Here is a 21,980-nt window from a genome sequence, read left to right on the forward strand (position 1 = left end):
GTCCCTTCGGCATTGTCTCCCTCTTCCCCGCCTCCTCTGGTTTCAGTCGACGGTGGCTTGGAGTATGAGTTTCAGTGAGTTATGGATTCTCATAGGGTCCGAAATTCCCTCCAATACCTCATCCATTGGAAGGAATACGGACCAGAGGAGAGAACGTGGGTCATAGCTTGAGATGTGAAGGCAGATTGGTTAGTCAGGACCTTCCATCTAAAATTTCCTGGGAAGCTTGGGGGTCCGGTGGCCTCCGTTAGAAGAGGGGGTACTGTCACGGTTCTACCACTCAGTGTGTGTGGGATGCAGTTACTGACAACTCGGTCATCCAGTCTGGTGCAGGGTTGTGCTGAGGTGTCAGTGTGTTGATTGACAGCTCAGCCGTCCAATCTGAGACTAAAAGGAACTAGCTATCTTGAAGTGTTCACTATCCCAGGTGATTGCCAGGCTACTTAACTGGGCTGTTTCTGCCAGATGTACATTCAGCTTGTGTGAGGTTTGTCTCTGTGCCTTATGTTTTGTGAATTGATCTTCTGTTGCCTGACCTTGTTCTGATCATCCGTATGTTTAACCCCTTATGCTCTGATTCGCTATCCTCCTGGTATTCTGACGAACAGAACGTTACCTGTCTACTTCTTTCTTTCTTTTGTTTATGATGTACCCTCCTGGCTTTTGACTTCGGACTTGTTACGCTCACGCCCGGGCTGACTGGCGTGAGCATGATTAGTGATCCCACTGGATCATGAACCGAGGAGTGCCTGGAGGGGCGTGACTAAGTATCAACCCGGTTCGACCAAGGTCGCACGGCGCTTCAATCGACTCTGTAAACCAGGGCGGAACCGAGCAGAGGGACCAGGTGCTACTCCAGGTCAGACCCCGGTCACAGCTGTTGACCCACACTGGGGAATGCAGGAACAGGCAGGTTAGGCTGGCATACAGACAGGTGGGTACTGGCAGGCACAGCTGATATGCAGACAGGTGGGTACTGGCAGGCACAGCTGATATGCAGACAGGTGGGTACTGGCAGGTAGGAAAGCAGGCAAAATAGGAACCAGTACAGACTATGATACAGGAACAGAGCCGCAGATGCAGTAGACAAGCCGAGCAGAGCAAAACCCGCAGGTGCGGTAGACAAGCAGAGCAGAGCAAAACCCGCAGGTGCAGTAAACAAGCGGAGCAGAGCAAAACCCGCAGATGCAGTAGACAAGCAGAGCAGAGCAAAACCCGTAGGTGCGGTAAACAAGCAGCGCAGAGCAAAAGCGCAGGTACGGTGGACAAGCAGAGCAGAGCAAAACCGCAGGTGCAGTGGACAAGAAGAGCAGAGCAAAACCGCAGGTGCAGTGGACAAGCAGAGGAGAGCAAAACCGCAGGTGCGGTGGACAAGCAGAGCAGAGCAAAACCGCAGGTGCAGTGGACAAGCAGAGCAGAGCAAAACCGCATGTGCGGTGGATAAGCAGAGCAGAGCAAAACCACAGGTGCGATGGACAAGCAGAGCAGAGCAAAACCCAAAGATGCGGTAGACAAGCAGAGCAGAGCAAAACCCACAGATGCGGTAGACAGGACAGGGCTCTGTTCACATGGAACAGACTGGAAAACACAAGAAGATAGCTGGAACACAGGAGTAGATACGGAGACAGGGAAACAGAACGAGCAGAACCAGATACACACAAGGTACCTGCAATGAAGTAGCGAGTGGACACAAAACTCACAAACAGAAGTACAGAGACAACGAGTTGGAGTTAGGTGCAGGTTCAGACACTGTAGGAAAAGGGAAGGTGCAGACATAGAGACAAATAGGTAAAGGGCTAGGACACTGTTCAGACAGGATCTGAACCAGGAACAAGATACAGGAAAGAGCCTGGGAATTCAGCCCCCAGGATGGCAGAAACTGACTAGAAGTCACAGGTAACAGGCCTGGGTATACAGCCCCCAGGGTGGCAGAAACAGGCAAGATACAGGACAAAACCTGGCAACTCAGTTGCACAGAGCACTGGGTGGAGGGGGTTTAAGTATCCAGTGACTCACAGCAATAGGTTGGAGACGCATTAGGAGTGCGCACACTGCAACTATAAGAATCAGAAAGCAACAGCGCCACCGCCCTAAGAAATCAGACAAGAGACATGCAAACAGAAGGCACTGGAGCAAAGTGTGCAGCCTGGACTGATAGATAAGATTGCGGTCTTTCATGGTGGGAGGTGGTAAACCATGTAAGCATGCCACCAGGGATGTTACAGGACTCCTTGACTATCCTGTCTCACGGCTTGGCCATGAAAAGTGACTCAGCATCATAGAGATATATCATGGCACAGGGGTAACGCTTTTTTATGTAGTTTATCATAATCCTCCTTGAAGTTAGTCAGTTTTAAAAGGAATTTAAAAGTCAGGATAAAGGGAATCTCTGTTGTTATTGTACAGAAATTCACACTTGGTCCTCACTGCACATTTAATGTTGTAGATCATAAAAATTAAATTTTTCCAGAAACACTGGACCTGGTCTTGTAGGGACCATATGAGCACATTCAGCAGCACAGAAGGGAGAGAATTTAGATTCATCCAATAAGATATCAGGGTTCTAGGAAGCCAACAGCATCACTACCCTCCACTTTCTCTTACAGGCCCATCATAATATTATTCATCATGTGATTTTCTAACTTGTCAGCAAATTCTATGTACGCTGTCATTTGGCTTTGTAGTTTAAAGATCTGGGCAGGTAAGAATCAGCATCTCCTAATCTCAAAGGGTAGGTGGATCCTTCCGGTTGTAAGTTCTATAGAAAAGGGCTTTCAATGCCCAAAGTCATTTAAACAGTTTTGGATGGAGGAGAATGTTGTGGTCTAGAAGTAAAATGGTGATCACACGATTGTGATACGGCCGGACTACACCACCGATAAAGCAGCCACAGCCGGTGACTGAGATGAATTGGTAACTTCTCTACATTTAGTAGTTACTACTCACCTGGGTAGTCATATGTAGGAATCTCCTCTTTACACCGCTCATCACCCCTCACATATGTCTCTGTAGTATTAATATGGGTCAGATCTTCACCCTGAAACAAATATTGTAAAAGTCACAGACTGATGGAGAAGTCCCATCTATGATCAGCTCTAATCCTGCCATCCCCACCGTTCTCATTACACAAATATAAAATATAATACTGGTGGATAAAACAAGACACAACACAAGACCTTTACAGCCGTCTACACATCATAGGGGAGATCTCTTGACACCTTCTCTCCATCTACCTGATGATCCTGAAGAACATTGGGATCTTCTTGTTTACAGTCCAGTGGAAGAAGAGGACGGGGACATCTCTCTGGTGTTGTCCTTTTACTGGATAGATCTGGAGGAAACACATACAGGGACTGAATTCATTCTTTACATACAGATAATTATAGGCCGTGTGTATTTAGTCCTGTCTATTACCTGGTGATGTGAGGGGCTGGGGAACCTCCATCATGACGTCCTTGTACAGATCTTTGTGTTCTTCTAAATACTCCCACTCCTCCATGGAGAAATAGACAGTGACATCCTGACATCTTATAGGAACCTAACACATACAAAGATACAGTCATCCCCCCGATCCCTTCATAGCATTACTGTATAAAGTCCCAGCATTCCCAGCAGTGTCACCTCTCCAGTCAGCAGCTCAATCATCTTGTAGGTGAGTTCTAGGATCTTCTGGTCATTAATGTCCTCATGTATCAGGGGGTGAGGTGGAGGCCCAGTGATTGGGTTCAGGGGTCTTCCCCATCCCTCAGACACAGGGTTCTGACAGCGCTCACTAGAGGTCTTCTTCACTACTGTATAATCCTGGTTATGGAGAGACACATTAATAAATCTCACTACAGACATTTCCAGAGTCCTCACCTCTCCAGTTCTGTCCATCTGTTATTCCCATAGATAAGAATGGTGTAATGTGACGTCATCAGAATCTCTCACCTCTCCAGTAACCCGGAAGAGGATCTCTAGGGTGAGGTGTAATATCCTCTCCGCCATCTTGTCTCTGTCCAAATCCATCTTTGATTTGGACAGATCCGTGTTGTAGAGACCTGAATGAGAAGAAGATGAGCCGATGTAACATCATAAAAATCCTGTGTAATAATACAATTACTGGAGATAATAAAAGGAAACATATGAGGAGATATATTATTTTACAGTATTTAGTTTTCTTCTTTACATCTAGTAATAAATCCTATATATTTTAGGCCACAGACAACAAGCAGTTTCTTCCTCGGAGTCTACAGCTGAATCCGTTTTTCACAAGATGGTTATCTGATGGTTTTACGAGATGGTTGTTTGTTCTCGGCCCCGACCCTTTCACAACTCCTGTCTCCTAAATTAATCGTAAGAGAAACACATAACGAGAACCTGGCTTACACCTCTGGGTTTTTGTAAATGCGCCATTGATAAATGTCCACCATGTAAATATGCCGAACACAAGAAATAGATTTAATCACATTAAATAAAACATTTCATTACACAATGTATCACCTGCAGCAGAGAATTTGTAGTATATTGTATTCAGTGTCTGGAGTGTAATGTCAGATATGTTGGCTGCTCCTCCCGTAAATAAGGTAGAGAATTAATGAGCACATAGGAGACCCCACTAATCCCGCGGCCATTAACCCCTCCAACGTTTCCACACATTTCCTAAGAGAACACAATGGTGACTGAAAGAACTTTCGGTTTTGTGGCATTGAAAGAGTAAATAGTTCAGGTGGAGGGGAGATGTCAGAGGGGCATTGCTGAACCGTGAAGCTTCCTGGACACTGAGGGTAAATCCATCGTACCGGAGGGTATAAAGAGAATATGTGGACGGTTATCACTACTATCTACATTACTGTGCTGGAGCTAGGAGATGAATAATGGCGTCGTGTGAGGACTTCTCTGGGCTTCTGTCCTTCATCCTGCAGTCGTCTGAATGGATCTAATGTGGACGGGAACCAGCTAAGCCGTATTCTGTCCACAGCTGTTACCTCACTGTTCACACCACACAGAGACCCCAAAAGAGTCTCCATGCTGCAGGGGTTAATGCCCCCTGCGCCCAGTAATGGGGAATCTCCACATACCTCCACCTGCAGAGCCGCCACCACATATATGGCTGCTCTGTGCGTACAGGACCTGATGAGGTCACAGGAGGGGAGGAGTCAGGGGTCACATGATCAGGGGCCTCAGTGGATGCACATTGTGAACTGTGCGGCTCCTGTACAGTGATATCCGAAGTGAAGACGCTACATGGAGACGTCTCCGCAGTCAGTGACATTTCTGGCATTATGTATGTTTTTTGCCTATCCTTCTCTGAAATTTGACGACCCAATTCCTTCTCCCAACCCCAGTAAAGGGTAGAGGGTCATTGCTGGTGTCCATTTGTGTTGCTTTGTGTATGCAAGATAGAAGTTTAGTACAAGGACCTACTTGCATGATTAAGGGTTCAAACGGAGTGAATTCATCCTTTATACTAGTAACATGTGAGAATTTATAAATGACCTGAGCTGGAAATAAGCCAGGCAGGATAGACTCCTAATTGGAAAGGAGCCACGAAGTTCTATAAAGGAAGGAAAAGAGCCTGATCCCATGAGAACGTGTCTCAATCTAACCCCATCAGATCAGGCCCAGATTAGAAATGAGTCCTTACCTGAAGCAGAGGGAAAATCTGGGTTGCCAAACAAGGGCGTTAATGGACCCAACCTACGTGGTATAGATGATGAGATTAAGACTTGATCCCATGTTTTCAAAAAGTGTTGAATGGGTATTGGTAATTGTTTAGTTTGTACATGTATTTAGTCAATCCAAGGTAGAGATGTGAGTATCCACGAATAGACGTCCCCTTCCAGTTTCACCCATTGCTTATGTTCCACAGACGTGAACAAGTCCACTGCTCTCATAAGAATCAAAGATTGATCGCAGTTTTTTTTAGATCAGGCATACTAGTACCCACCTTTATTTTCGGAACATCACAATATTTTAAAACATATCCTAGACCTTGACGTTCCCCATACTACCTAATAGCGTTGTCGAGATGGGAGAAAAAGGTCTCAGGAACGCAGACAGGAACGGTCTGGAATATATAAAGAAGTTTTGGCAAAATGTCCATTTTATCACATAAATACAAGCAAACCAGGACAAGGGTTTGAATTTATAATTCATTAAATTTTGAAGAGTTTGTTCAAGGACAGTGATATAATCTAAACTATACAGATCATCCATGTTCCCTGGAATTTGTGTACCAAGGTCTTTCTGTCATTTAAAGGGAAAGTTAAAAATTAGCTGTCGTCTTATGTTATTGCTTCTGATTTAGAGTAGTTGACTTTAAAATCGCTTACTTGGCCAAATTCTTTGAATTCCTTTAGTATAGAAGGAAATTAGATAATTGGGTTTGAAAATAGAGCAACAAGTCGTCTGCGTATAGAGCTAGTTTATAGTGATGTGAGTCTATAGTAACTCCACTAATATCTGGATTTTTGTGTAATGCTACCGCTAAATGTTCCATCACCAATGTGTATAGGAGAGGTGATAAGGGACACTCTTGCTTTGTCTCATTTTTAATAGAAAATGTGTTAGATAGAAGGCCGTTTACCCTATCGCTTTAGGGTCAGTGTAGAAGGATAGAATTTTAGATAACAAGAAAGAGCCTAACCCAATTTGTGGTAATGTGCTCTTCAAGAAAGTCCAATGCACTGTGTCAAACACTATTTCAGCGTCCACAGATACAAGGCACATTGGGATCCCCTGTTTTTTTGCACGTGAAACTAACAATGTTTTATCTGTATTATCACGCACTTCTCTACCCTTAACAAAGCCAACCTGATTGTTGCTAACAATTGAGGGTAGGTAGTGGGAGAGCCATGATGCAATTATATTAGAGAATATTTTGATGTATATATTAATGAAATTGGATGAACATTAGGGCAGGCATTTAGTTTTTTTCCAGGCTTTGATAAAACTGTTATATGAGCTTCAAGTGATTGGGGGGCAAATGGGGAGTCTTCTGAGATATTATTGAACACTAATGGTAATAACAGAGGTGGAAACATGTTATAAAATCTATTATTGAATCCATCTGGCCCAGGGCTCTTCCCGATAGGGAATGATTTAATGGCCTGTCCTATCTCTTGTTCAGTGAAAGCTTTGTCTAGTATCTCCTGCTCAGGGGTCTGTAAGGAAGGAACGGCAGTGTCCATAATATATTTGTCAATTTTTGTTTCAAGAAAATTAGGTGGCATGTGGTGGTGTTTTCCATGAATATTATGTAGTGAGCTATAACAGCAATGAAATACGTCAGCTATGTCAGTGGGGTTATGAATTTATAGCAGTCGTGCTCCTTTTGTTTTGGATACATACAGCTCTGGCAAAAATTAAGAGACCACTGCAAAATTTTCAGTTTCTCAGATTTTTCTCTTTATAGGTATATTTTTGAGTAAAATGCACATTGTTGTTTTAGTCTATAAACTACTGACAACAGGTCTCCAAAATTCAAAGCTAAAAATTTTGTATTTATTTGCAGCAAATGATAAAGTGTCAAAATACTAAAAAAGAAACAGTGCTTTCAGACCTCAAATTACTCATGTTTTAAATGTGAAATCAATATTTGGTGGACTAACCATGATTTTTAATCACAGCTTTCATTCCTCTTGCTATGCTGTCCACCAGTCTTTCCATGCTTTCCAATAGAAAACTGTTCAGTGGTCTCTTAATTTTTGCCAGAGCCGTATGTCCTTTACATCCGTGGATGTAACTTCCTTGTCAATGAGAGACCACATTTATCTGTGAATTCATACGAGTACCTTCACATGCGATCTTGATATTTTCTATACGTTTGATCTATTAAAGATCTTCGTTCCTTTCTTTTTTTCAATCAGATCATTTTTATTTAACAAAAGAAAAACCAACATTTTGTTTTTGTCATATAAACTTTGTGACAAAAACAATAAAAAGAAAGAAAAACCAGTAAACAAATACAACAACCGGTTTACAATGATATAAATCCCAATATCGCTCTATAGTACAATGTTTTGGAATAGTAATTTTACATTTGTACATGAATATCTGAATACTTCCTGATGGCTTTTTTTCCCATATTGGGACATCAATAGAAAAAGAATATATCTAAGAAGGGGCAATTGTGTGGACTGAGACAATTATTATTTGCTGACACCTTAGGTATAAGGATATAAATTCCTGGTTTACTGCAGGGATATGTACAAATGGTCCAGTATAGTATTTCTGAAGCAATATCTGTAGTAATTAACCATTGTTCCCATAGGTGTATGGATTTCTTGACAGCGTTCCTTTAATATAAGATCCCCTTTCCAAGCATAGAGTGTTATTTATCCTGGATTTTAGTTCTGTTATCGTTGGGGGAGAATTGTCTATCCAATGTAGTGCCAACAACTATCTGGCTTGGAATAATTTTCTTGAGCTAGCTACTGCCATATGGGAGTCTGGATCTACGACCTCTCCCAGGAGTCCTAGGATACAGATTTTAGGTTCCAACTGAAGTTGTATCCCAAATACAGATACAAGAGCGATCACCACGTTCCATTAGTCGCTAATATTTACACATTCCCACGTCATATGCATCAGGTGGGCGTCCTTTTGACCACATCTAGGGCGTGTGTCATCCATTTGTATTTCAATTTTAAATAAAATACTTGGGGATCGATATACCCCATGAATGAGAAGAATTCTGGACAATCTTTGTGACTCTGACAATGAAAGTTTCGGTGTCAAATCCAGTATTTCCCCTATTGCTCCTCAGATAAGGGACCCACATCCTCCTCCCATTTTGTCTTAACTATCAAAGGATATTTATCCAAATGTAGGGCCAGTAACTGCCTATAAATAAGGGATATTAGACCTTTTGTATCTAACGATGTAGTAATGGTATCTATTGGGTGATGTCAATCAGTATGACGTTTATTCTAGCTGTATACTATATGCAAGACGTATTTGCAGATATTGATAAAACACCCTATGCGGAAGGTTAAAACCTGCCTTTATTTGTTCAAACATCTTGAATAATCCATCCCTCAAGAGTTGTGACACCAAACATATACCCCTATCCTCCCACTCACTAACATTTTTTAGTTTATGTAGCTCTGGTAAGTTATAGTTGTGCCATAAAGGAGTATAGTTTGTGTACTTTCCAATTCCCAGAATATTTTTACCCCTATCCCATGCCATATATATATTAACTTTAGTGTACAACATTTTAAGTCATTTTCTCGAGGAGGCCCCATATCTAGTACCGAGAATGGAAGCTTCCACTTGGTTCCTTCCATAAGTAAATGCCCTGAAATTACACAATATTTGCAAGTACCCCATCCATGAAACTACTTTAGCTCCCTTCTAGCGTTAAGCAGGTCTACATATACCAGGAAGGAAGCAGATCGTTTATGCTGTTTCTTAAGGAGATCAATCCGCTCAAGCAAATTGGAGACTTTAGCTGTTCTCTCCTTTTTTTTTTTTTAGCATTTATCTATGTTTTATTATTATCCCTCTGAGGACGCATGTGAGTGCTTCCCATTTAAATGGTAAGGCAGTTTCATCATGCTCATATATTTGAAGGAGTTTATAGTCTCAAGAAGGTCTGAGACACAGAGTGAGTCTTTCAGCAGATTATCATTTAGGTTCCAACATCTGAAGCCTTGGTGGAGTCCGGCATACAGGAGCATGATCTGACCATACAGCAGTTCCTACCTGAGATGTAGGTTGCCATGTAGGCAAGTGACGACTAATTAAGAAAAGGACTATATGGCTATGCATATTGTGTAAAGGAGAATAATAGGTATAATCCTTTACGTCTGGATGTAGTATCCGCCATACATCGCCCGGTTGAGATCAAAGCACAATTAGCAAAGCTTTTGTTTGTGTTTTAGATTGGTGACTTCAGCCCAGGGACGCGTCTAAAGACGGATCCAAGACAAAATTAAAGTCACCTCCAATGATGATAAGGTCCTCCGCAAAATATTTTAGTTTGTTTAAGTAATGACGGCATGTCTTAATTTGGTCACAATTAGGGAGATAGAAGTTGGCCAAAGTCAAAATTTTGGAGTAGATGGAGATCTTAATAAACACGAACCTCCTCTCTGTGTCAGACAGTGTTTCTACAATAGTACGCGGCAGTGATCTGTGGCGGCCTATACTCAGCACCTTAGACTTCAAAACTGCATTTTTCTGGGACGCCAAGATGAATAATATCTATTAGTAAACTGAGGAACAGTATATGATCGCCTCTAAAGTGTGACTCCTGAAGAAAGAGAAAATGTACGTGCTGTTTATGCCTACGATAAAACACTTGAGCTCCTTTCTCTGGAACATTAAGTCCTCTGACATTCAATGAACAAGTTTTGAGTTGTGCCATATTATATGAAAAAAAGGGGGAGTGGAGGAGAGAAAGATTAAAAGAGGAAGTATAGACGGTAGATAGTAACGTCTACCTCTCAGTGTCTAAGAAATATAGATTATGAATATATCAAAACAGTAGGAAATTGCGAAACAAGCAGATCCCAATGCAAGTCCCTAACTGGGGGTTGTCTTTACAGGCGTAAGGTCAAACTTTCAGTTCTAGGATTCCTATTAGGTGGAAACATGGAATATAAAGCAAGTAAAGTAATACAGCCTGATATTACAGTAGTATCATATGAACTCAACTTATATGCCGGTCTAAGATCTTATATGAACTTAGACATTCTATATAGTGGAAGAGTGGCACCTAATGCTCTATTTAGATATATCTAATTATATGCTTAAATAAATAAGTAAGCATCTGCAAACTGTCTCTCATCAGGGAAGACCAGATTCATTTCAGGAGCTCATATGATTGGCAGGTTCCTCTCCCATCTGGCTGCATCACCATCAAGTTCCTGATCCATTGAACGCCTTCTGCGACATGCTGGAGCTCTCTGTGGCAATGGTGGAGCAGGTGGCCAGTCAGATACAGTTATATGAAAAAGTTTGGGCACCCCTATTAATCTTAAGCTTATTGTTTTATAAAAATTGGTGTTTTTGCAACAGCTATTTCAGTTTGATATATGTAATAACTGTTGGACACAGTAATGTTTCTGCCTTGAAATGAGGTTTATTGTACTAACAGAAAATGTGCAATCTGCATTCAAACAAAATTTGACAGGTGCATAAGTATGGGCACCTCACCAGAAAAGTGACATTAATATTTAGTAGATCCTCCTTTTGCAAAAATAACAGCCTCTAGTCACTTCCTGTAGCTTTTAATGATTTCCTGGATCCTGGATGAAGGTATTTTTGACCATTCCTCTTTACAAAACAATTCCAGTTCAGTTAAGTTTGATGGTTGCCGAGCATGGACAGCCCTCTTCAAATGATCCCACAGATGTTCAATGATATTCAGGTCTGGGGACTGGGATGGCCATTCCAGAACATTGTAATTGTTCCTCTGCATGAATGCCTGAGTAGATTTGGAGCAGTGTTTTGGATCATTGTCTTGCTGAAAGATCCATCCCCTGCATAACTTCAACTTTGTCACTGATTCTTGAACATTATTGTCAAGAATCTGCTGATACTGAGTGGAATCCATGTGTCCCTCAACTTTAACAAGATTCCCGGTGCCGGCATTAGGCCACACAGCCCCAAAGCATGATGGAACCTCCACCAAATTTTACTGTGGGTAGCAAGTGTTTTTCTTGGAATGCTGTGTTTTTTTGCCGCCATGTATAATGCCTTTTTGTATGACCAAACAACTCAATCTTGGTTTCATCAGTCCACAGGACCTTCTTCCAAAAGGAAATTGGCTTCTCCAAATGTGCTTTTCCATACCTCAGCCGACTCTATTTGTGGCGTGCTTGCAGAAACGGCTTCTTTCGCATCACTCTCCCATACAGCTTCTCCTTGTGCAAAGTGTGTTGTATAGTTGACCGATGCACAGTGACACCATCTGCAGCAAGTTGATGCTGCAGCTCTCTGGAGGTGGTCTGAGGATTGTCCTTGACTGATCTCACCATTCTTCTTCTCTGCTTTTCTGATGTTTTTCTTGGCCTGCCACTTCTGGCCTTAACAAGAACTGTCCCTGTGTTCTTGCATTTCCTTACTATGTTCCTCACAGTGGAAACTGACAGGTTAAATCTCTGAGACAGCTTTTTGTATCCTTCCCCTGAACAACTATGTTGAATAATCTTTGTTTTAAGATCATTTGACAGTTGTTTTGAGGAGCCCATGATGCCACTCTTCAGAGGAGATTCAAACAGGAGAACAACTTGCAAGTGGCCACTTTAAGTAGCTTTTCTCATGATTGCATACACCTGGCTATGAAGTTCAAAGCTCAATGAGGTTACAAAACCTAAAAAAGTGCTTTAGTAAGTCATTAAAAAGTAGGTAGGAGTATTTAAAACAAGAAAATGATAAGGGTGCCCATACTTATGCACCTGTCAAATTTTGTTTGAATGCAGATTGCACATTTCCTGTTAGTACAATAAACCTCATTTCAAGGCAGAAACATTACTGTGTCCAACAGTTATTACATATATCAAACTGAAATAGCTGTTGCAAAAACACCAATTTTTATAAAACAATAAGCTTAAGATTAATAGGGGTGCCCAAACTTTTTCATATAACTGTATATGGAATGTCCAGGACATCACAAATAGGTCTCATGTTGCTTGGATCTTTGAAAATATACAGCTGGAATGGGTACCCCCAGGAGTACATCAGGCCATTTTCCCGGATGGCATAAAGTAGTGGTTTCAATACCCTTCTTTTAGCAAGTGTCATTCAGGATAGATATGTGAGCAATTATATGCGTTTTCCATTGAAATCAGCAGGACCCAACTCCTCTGCTTTCCTCACAATGGCCTCTTTTACATTGAAAAAATGTATGCGACAGATAATGTCCCTTGGACGCTCAGGATCTGGGCCATGATTACCTATTGTACGGTGCGCCTTATAAATCTCCACCTCCTTATCAATAGGATCACCAAGAATATTATTGAATAATGATCGCAGTGTTGGCATAATCACTTGTGCATTGATGCTTTCAGATATACCCCTTATCCAGATATTATTGTGAATTTCTTGATCATCAACCATATTAAACAGATGGTTTATTTACTGGCTGTGAAGATCCAGTGTTAGTTTCTGAGCATTATGATGGCCTCTAACTTGTACGACATCCGCCTCTAATCTCTGTACCTTGTCAGTAAGCTGTGACAGGATAGAAGTGAGGGGACGTATTTCAGTATTGTATGTGATCTCCAGCCTCTGAATATATTGCTCCATATCTTCTTTAGTAGGGATAGATACAATCTGATATACAAATAAGTTATGTTGTTCCCCATATCAGAATAACCTGTGGCTGGGGGGTAAATGTCCCTGTGAAGCAAGCGCTGCTCAGTATGGGGGCTTTGGTGAGAGTACAAGGAGATTTGTGGAGCTGTTTTCTTGTGAGGCCTACATTAAGAGAGAAGATGGTGCAGGACTTACAGGCTGGAGCTGTCTGGCATCATGAGGGTTAAGACTGCTTCTTTTTCCACGCTGAGGTGAAGCAGTAATGGCTCCAGAGCAGGAAGATAAGACCTTCCATAAGGCTATGTGCCCACGATGCAGAAATGAAGCAGAAAATTTCTGCAGCATTTCTGCATCTCCCTGGCAGAAAAAACGCATGCAGATTGTGCATGCGTTTTTCCTGCAGAATACATGCGGATCCACATGCGTTTCCGCATGCAGATTGACAAGCGCTTTCCAGGCGATAGCATCACTTGGAAAGTGCTTTACAACTAGGTCACACTGTATAAATCCATGCAAACAGCATGGATTTATACAGTGTGAACCGTAAAAATTAAAACAAATAAAGCTATACTCACCCCCGAGGTCCCGGCGTGGCTGCAGCGCTCGTTCCTCTCTGCTTCCTGGATGCCGCAATATCGCGAGACAGAGCGGTGAAGGGCCTGCGGTCACATGACTGTGACGTCACCGCAGGTCCTCAAGCGATGCCGGCATTCAGAGAAAAGCCTTCGGAAAGGTGAGTATAAACTTTATTTGTTATTTTATTCTTTTTTTTACAGGTACAATGGTACCCGGGTCTGGATGAGAGTCTCCTCTCCTCCAGAACTGGGTACCATCCGCACATAGAGACGCATAGAAGCCGCTTGTACAAATGTACAGTCGCGGTTTCTATGCGTCTCAATGCAAATCAATGGCGGGAGTTCCGCTGCGCTTCCGCAAAATTAAATGACATGCTGCGGATTTTTGTACGCAGCATAAACGCTGCGGAAAAATCCGCAGCATGTGCATAGAACATGCGGAATCCCCTTGGGGACCATGGGGTGCGGATTACCTAGCGTTTCACAAGCGTTTATGCTGCGGAAATTCCGCAGCATAAACGCTTGAAAAACGCTACGTGGGCACCCAGCCTAAGAAACGCTGCATACCAGACATGCTGACAGAGGTGGAGGACCTCAGATTAACCTCTGATCTCTTCTTTCTTTCCCATATCAGGCGTCATATTGGAGGCTGTAAATTGCTTATAATTCCCCCAGGAACACGGTCTGAAGAGAGTGCTTTCAGTGTGTGCGTTCTCTTGGTGCTATGTCCAGGCCATGTCCTTCCTGTTGATGTACAATACGTCTGAAGGTGGCGTTGATTGGGAGCAGGATTGTGTGATGTAACAATCTTGTGTGATGTAACAGCCTTACGGAAACGGAAGTTGTGACACCCATGGAACGGCGCCAGAACAGGACGTGAGTATGAGTGTTTTTATTTTAAAAAGGCCAAACATGAGGAATGAGAAGGAGTTGTCCTAGTAGTGGACAACCCCTTTATGAAGATACAATTTTCGGTTAAAAATGAAAAAGGCTTCTCCCCTGTGTGACTTCTCTGAAGTTTATTAAGAGTTGATTTCCGTGTAAAACATTTCCCGCATTAAGAACATGAAAATGGTTTCTCGTCTGTGTGAGTACTTTGGTGACTAAGAAGTGATGATTTCTTCACAAAACATTTCCCACATTCTGAACAGGAAAAAGGCTTCTCCACTGTGTGATTTCTCTTGTGCTTAACCAAATCTGATTTCTGGATAAAACATTTCTCACATTCTGAACAGGAAAAAGGTTTCTCCCCTGTGTGATTTCTCTGGTGTGTAACCAAATCTGATTTACGGCTAAAACATTTCCTACATTCTGAACAGCAAAAAGGCTTCTCCCCTGTGTGAGTTCTGTTGTGCTTAACCAAAACTGATTTATCTTTAAAACATTTCCCACATTCTGAACAGCAAAAGGGCTTCTCCCCTGTGTGAGTTCTCTGGTGCTTAACCAAATCTGATTTCTGGATAAAACATTTCCCACATTCTGAGCAGGAAAAAGGCTTCTCCCCTGTGTGAGTTCTCTGGTGATTAACCAATTCTGATTTCTGGTTAAAACATTTCCCACATTCTGAACAGGAAAAAGGCTTCTCCCCTTTGTGAGTTCTCTGGTGATTAACCAATTCTGATTTCTGGTTAAAACATTTCCCACATTCTGAACAGGAAAAAGGCTTCTCCCCTGTGTGAGTTCTCTGGTGCTTAACCAAATCTGATTTTTGGATAAAACATTTCCCACATTCTGAACAGGAAAAAGGCTTCTCCCCTGTGTGAGTTCTCTGGTACTTAACCAAAACTGATTTATCTTTAAAACATTTCCCACATTCTGAACAGCAAAAAGGCTTCTCCCCTGTGTGAGTTCTCTGGTGTATAACCAAACCTGATTTCCCGCTAAAACATTTTCCACATTCTGAACAGGAAAAAGGCTTCTCCCCTGTGTGACTTCTCTGGTGATTAAGAAGATCTGATTTCTGGTTAAAAAAAGACTTTTCGAGGGAAAAACTATTTCCATATTCTGAATATGAAAATGGCTTCTTTGCTTTAGGAGCAATTTGTTTTTTAATGCTTATTTTGTGACTTTGATTTTCCTTAGTAGTGGGTAATGAATCAGAAGACAGGACCTGTTTCAAAGGATCAGGTGACAGATCTTTGCTGTGAAGGGATGATGGTATATCTGGAGTAATGGCATTCACTTCAATTGTATCCTGTGGGATCACAAGATCATCTGATTTAAAAATTGAAGATGTCAGCTGTCCCTCTGATCTCCTGGTACAGTCATCTGCCAAGAATAAAACCAATTATTATTTATGAATAACATATCCTTAAAATTTATATTGTTGAATATTTTTACTTAAACTCTACGTAAAAATGCACTTTATGTAAAAGTATCATTATTTACCAAAAAAACATATCACAGAAAAAAATCATCCTTACCAACACCAAATCAGATAACAAATGCATTAGCATTTTAGTGTTGGTTGGGTGTACTGGGGTAACATGTAACATAGTAACATAGTCTTCCTTCAACCTTAAAAACTAAGTCCATCTAGTGCAACCCATAGCCTAACATGTTGATCCAGAGGAAGGCAAAAAGAAAACATGTGGCAAACACTAAGCTCCACATTGGGGAAAAAATTCCTTCCCGACTCCATAAGACAATCAGACTAGTTCCCTGGATCAACGCCCTATCAAGGAATCTAGTATATATAACCTGTAATATTATACTTATCAAGAAAGGCACCCATGCCCTTCCTAAATTTTATTAGTGAATCACTCATTACAACATCATGCGGCATGCGGCAGAGAGCTCCATAGTCTCACTGCTCTTACAGAAAAGAATCCGCATCTGTGATTATGATTAAACCTTCTTTCCTCCAGAAGTAGAAGATGCCCCCTTGTCCCCGTCTCTGGCCTCAGAGTAAAAAGATCAGTAGAAAGGTCTTTGTACTGTCCCCTCATATATTTGTACATAGTAATAAGATCACCCCTCAGCCTTCGTTTTTCTACAGTAAATAACCCCAAATATAATAACCTGTCTTGGTATTGCAGACCCCCCAGTCCTCTAATAAGCTTTGTCGCTCTTCTCTGCACCCGCTCTAGTTCAGCTATGTCTTTCTTATACACCGGAGACCAGAACTGTACACAGTATTCTAAGTGTGGTCGCACAAGTGACTTGTATAGAGGTAAAATTATGTTCTCCTCATGAGCATCTATGCTTCTTTTAATGCATCCCATTATTTTATTTGCCTTTGCAGCAGCTGCCTGGCACTGGCCACTAAACGTGAGCTTGTTGTCCACCAATACACCCAGGTCTTTTTCACTTACAGTTTTGCCCAGTGTTTTACAATTAAGCATATAATTATACATTTTATTTCTTCTGCCCAAGTGCATTACCTTACATTTATCCCCATTAAAGCTCATTTGCCATTTATCAGCCCAAGCTTCTAGTTTACATATATCCTCCTGTAATATAAAATTGTCCTCCTTTGTATTAATTACCCTGCAGAGTTTAGTGTCATCTGCAAATATTGAAATATTACTCTGTATGCCCCCTACAAGGTCATTAATAAATATGTTAAAAAGAAGGGGGCCCAATACTGACCCCTGTGGTACCCCACTGTTAACTGAGACCCAGTCTGAGTGTGTTCCATTAATAACCACCCTTTGTTTCCTATCACTGAGCCAATTCTTAAACCACATACATATATTTTCCCCTATCCCCATTGTTCTCATTTTATGTATCAACCTTTTGTATGGAACTGTGGCACCCCAGGGGTCTGGTTTCCACGGTAATGTAGTGTTATGTCTGAGAGCAGGTGGGAGGTCCTTTGGTCAGGGATCCTGTGCATGCCACACCTCCTGCCCAGTCTTGGGAGGGGAAGGACTTCCCCTATATAAACCTAGGGCTGAGGCAGGGTTAGTGAGTAGAGAAGAAGTAGAGACGAGAAACAGTCATAGGAAGAAACAGCAGAAGCTCAGTGGGAGCAGTACTACTACGAGTCAGGGGCTGGCAGCTGCAGAGCTCGCCCTGACTGAGCTTTCTTACCGGACCCGGCGTCCGAGGCTGTGGGGACTAACTCTTACCCAGCAGCAGAAGCCGACCGGCAGGGGATTTCAGGTCCTCAGGCCCAGAAACCCGAAGGCACGGTCACACGCGTGGGACCAGCACCGCCATCGTGGAGCGGAAGCCATTAGAAGGCCCCGAGTCACCGGCCATACGGGTGAGCACCACACGGTACACTCAGGGACGTGGGCTACTTATATCCGCTTCTAGCAAGGTAGCCAGAAGAGTACAGTCAGTTTGGGAGGCCTACAACTCTGCCTGGCCAGGGGAGATCCCATCTGCTCAAGGACTGACCAGGCCCCGTTCGCTAGCAAGTACTCCGGGAGGGTCTATCGTTGTTACCAGTAAAGACCCTGAATTACACCGCACCGTCTCTGAGTGGTTCCTGCTACCCCCATCTTCCACGTCGGCTGCCCTGAGGCCATACCCCTCCCGTTGGGGGTTATACTATCACGCTGCACAATTCTACACCGGCCTCAGCGGTCTGCCCTGCAGCGGCAGCTCCATAGCTGCAAATCAACGGGTGGCGTAGTCGACACTCAAATAACATCTATCAAGACTGCCACACACTGAGTTTGACTCCCTGGGCACGGACCGGGTCCCCGCCACTCGGAGACTACAACCCTCATCTGATCCGGTTCCGGGTAAGCCCCCGTGCGCGAGACGCTGCGCGACACAGCAGGCCCAGGGGCGTGTCAACTTTGGCGTAGTCGGCAGGATTTCGTGCCCGCAACCACCGGGTACTGCGTGCCTGAAAAAGAGACTTTTAAAACTTACCATCCGTGAAGTTTTCCCGCCATCGGTGAAGATTCCCGCCATCCGGCGCCATTTTCAGCCTTCTTCCCGCCATCTGTGAAGATTCCCGCCATCCGGCGCCATCTTCAGCCTTCTTCCCGCCATCCGTGGAGTTTTCCCGCCGTTGGACGCCATTTTGAGGACGCCGCGCGGGAAGAAGAGGGGCGTGGACTCCGAAAAGCCCGCGAGAACTGAAGCCCCGCCTCACGTCCGGACGTTGCGTAAGGTCCTGGAAGGAGCCCAGCAGACGCCGACGTCACCGGAGCGCGACGGAAGGTCCTCAACCCTGACGATCCACTGCGGAGCCGCGGCCTACGGAAGAGGATCATCGCAAGGTAGGCCACGGTCCACTAGGGGGGAGAAGGATGTCGGATACGGAGGAGAGCTTCACCGCTTCAACCCCCGCCAGCGCCACCGCTGTCGCGGTCATGCCTTTCACCATGCCCTATATCCCGGGGGCAGCCTGGCTACCCCAGTACTCAGGGGAGTCACATACCCTGCAGGACTTTAGAGAAAGGCTGGATAGCCTCTTCCAGGTGTACCCCCTCACAGAGGAGCAAAAAGTGAGCATCCTGGTGGCCCAATTAACCGGAGCAGCCCGAAGGGAGGTAAAGTCCTGGCCACCTGGGGGGAGGACTGTCGCAGGGATACTAACCCGGCTGAGGGACACCTTTGATACCCGCACCTCAGCCGAGATCAAGCTTAGATTCTACGGGTGCAAACAGCGGTCCCATGAGAGTATAAGGGACTATGCCCTGAACCTACAAGAGGCCCTGAGAGCCGTTAAGCAGACCGACCCTGACGGCGTGGGAGACGAGGACAGGCTGTTGACTGAACAATTTATAGAGGGTTTATATTGCAATGCCCACCGAACCCAGTTGCGGGCAATGGCCCTACAGGACCCTCATCTGGGATTTGCACAGTTCAAGGACAGAGCCATCCGGGTGCTCCGAGAACCGGCACCGGATGGCGTTGTGACCCACAGGCGCCCAGCTATCACTTACCACCAGGAGGCGGCGCCCTTGTCGGCAGGGCCTGTAGGGGCTGATGCGCAGGCTTTGAACAATGACCCGGCTCCAGACCTGCACCATCAGGTCCAAGAGCTAGCTAAAAGCGTTGCTGCGTTAACCCGAACTGTGCAGTCTTTACAGGCTTCCACTCCAGGGAAGATCCAGCTGGCATCCGGACCGGAGAACATCCCGTGGCGTCGACCAAGGAGGACTCCACCGGCCAGAGGAAGACCCAGTGACCGGTACAACGAGGACGGACGACCCATCTGCCACCGCTGCAATCAACCCGGACATATGGCAAGGTACTGTCCTTTAAACTGGCACAACCTGGGGGTAGAGGGAAAACCCCCAGGAAAAAGATCACCAGGCCCATCGAACTGGCGCGACAAATATGTCGGAGGACGTCCAGTCTTGCCTGTGGTACTGGATGGCATCCCTATGAGTGCCCTACTAGACACCGGGTCACAGGTAACCACCATCCCGTACGTGCTCTTCAAGCAGTACTGGAATGACTCGGATATAACCCGCTACCCTGACGACGACTTGAGTATCATCGCCAGCAATGGTCAGCCCGTGCCACAGATCGGATTTAAAGAGGCGACCATTAAAATTGGTAGAGTCGAACTGGCAGCACAGGGACTGATTATTGTAGACATTGACAAACACGAGAGTCACCCAAAGATAACGCTAGGAACTAATGTAATTGAAAATTGTCTTGCAGAGGTGATTTTCCTTTTACAACAGGTTGCCAAGAACGCCAGCTCCGGCGAGCAGCGAGTGCTCCAGAAAGAGATCCGGGCACTGATGCGACGGCAACAGGTGGAACTCTCCGGCGGTGAGATTGGTAGCGTAAGAATGTGTGACCCTTTCCCTATTGCCATGCCCCCAAAAAGTGAAATGATGATTTGGTGCCGGGCAGCTATTGGTCCGAGAGGTAGGGATTACCAGGCAATGGTAGAACCAGTTTACTCAGACAGTAGGCCCACCATTTTGACAGCACGGGGGGTGGTTAATGTACGCCATGGGAGGGTGCCCGTTCGCCTAATAAATATCGGGAAGAGGGAAGTATACCTACCCCGGTATGCCACGCTAGTCAAATTATATACCATCAACCAAAACTCTATACAGTCTGTGGAACCCTTGCCTCCATCTCACCCGGAAGAAGGTAACGGCTCTAAGAAAGTAATGGAGGATTGGTGTCAGCAACTACACTTGGGAACTGACTCCACTCCCTCCCACCAGAAACAGGGAGTCTACCGGGTGGTTCAAGAGTATGAGAGAGTGTTTAGTAAACACCCGTTAGACTTCGGGCGAGTTAAGGGGGTAGAACACCGCATCCCCACGGGAGATCATCCTCCCATAAAAGAGAGGTATCGACCCGTACCCCCTGCACATTACCAACACGCCAAGGGGATGCTTAGAGACATGAAGGAGGCTGGGGTAATCCGGGATAGCTGTAGCCCCTGGGCAGCCCCACTAGTTTTAGTCAAAAAGAAAGACAACACTATGAGGATGTGTGTAGATTACCGGAAAATCAATCGTATCACACACAAGGATGCGTACCCTTTACCAAGGATAGAGGAGTCTTTGGCTGCTTTAAGATCTGCTAACTTCTTCTCTACCTTGGATCTCACTAGCGGGTACTGGCAGGTTCCTGTAGCAGAGGCGGACCGGGAGAAGACCGCATTCACCACCCCGATGGGACTTAGCGAGTTCACCTGCATGCCGTTCGGACTCTGCAACGCACCAGAAACCTTCCAACGACTAATGGAGTGTTGTCTGGGCCACAGAAACTTCGAGACGGTCCTGTTGTACCTGGACGATGTCATCGTATATTCTAAGACGTATGAGGACCACCTGAAACACCTGGCGGAAGTGTTCGAAGCTCTGGCGAGTTACGGCCTAAAGGTGAAACCCTCCAAGTGTCACCTCCTGAAACCAAAGGTGCAGTACCTGGGACACGTGGTGAGCGCTGACGGAGTGGCTCCCGACCCTGATAAGATCACTGCAATTAAGGAATGGCCAAGCCCCTCCAGCGTAAAAGAAGTGCGGCAGTTCCTCGGGTTGGTAGGCTACTACCGAAGGTTTATTCCCGGTTTCACCAAAAAGGCAGCACCTATGCAGGACCTCCTGATAGGCCAGTCCCGGAAGGCCAAGAACCAGAAGCCGCCCTTCAAATGGGAGGAGCTGGAAGAAGAGTCCTTCCGCCAGCTGAAGATGGCCCTCACGGGGGACGAAATCCTGGCGTACCCGGATTATAGCCAGCCCTTTATCCTCTACACCGACGCCAGTAACATCG

At 44.5% G+C, this 21,980-nt stretch overlaps 2 pseudogenes; one reads left to right on the forward strand and one right to left on the reverse strand.

Annotated features, from left to right (window-relative positions):
* The window catches only part of LOC141197627 (uncharacterized), a 188,091-nt pseudogene that overhangs the window by 62,500 nt on the left and 103,611 nt on the right, over window positions 1–21,980 (forward strand).
* The window catches only part of LOC141197659 (uncharacterized), a 43,239-nt pseudogene that overhangs the window by 8,599 nt on the left and 12,660 nt on the right, over window positions 1–21,980 (reverse strand).

This window comes from Phyllobates terribilis, unplaced genomic scaffold (genome assembly GCF_046119375.1).
Source record: "Phyllobates terribilis strain yellow unplaced genomic scaffold, ASM4611937v1 Scaffold_85__1_contigs__length_6476398, whole genome shotgun sequence".
Classification (NCBI taxonomy): Eukaryota; Metazoa; Chordata; class Amphibia; order Anura; family Dendrobatidae; genus Phyllobates; species Phyllobates terribilis.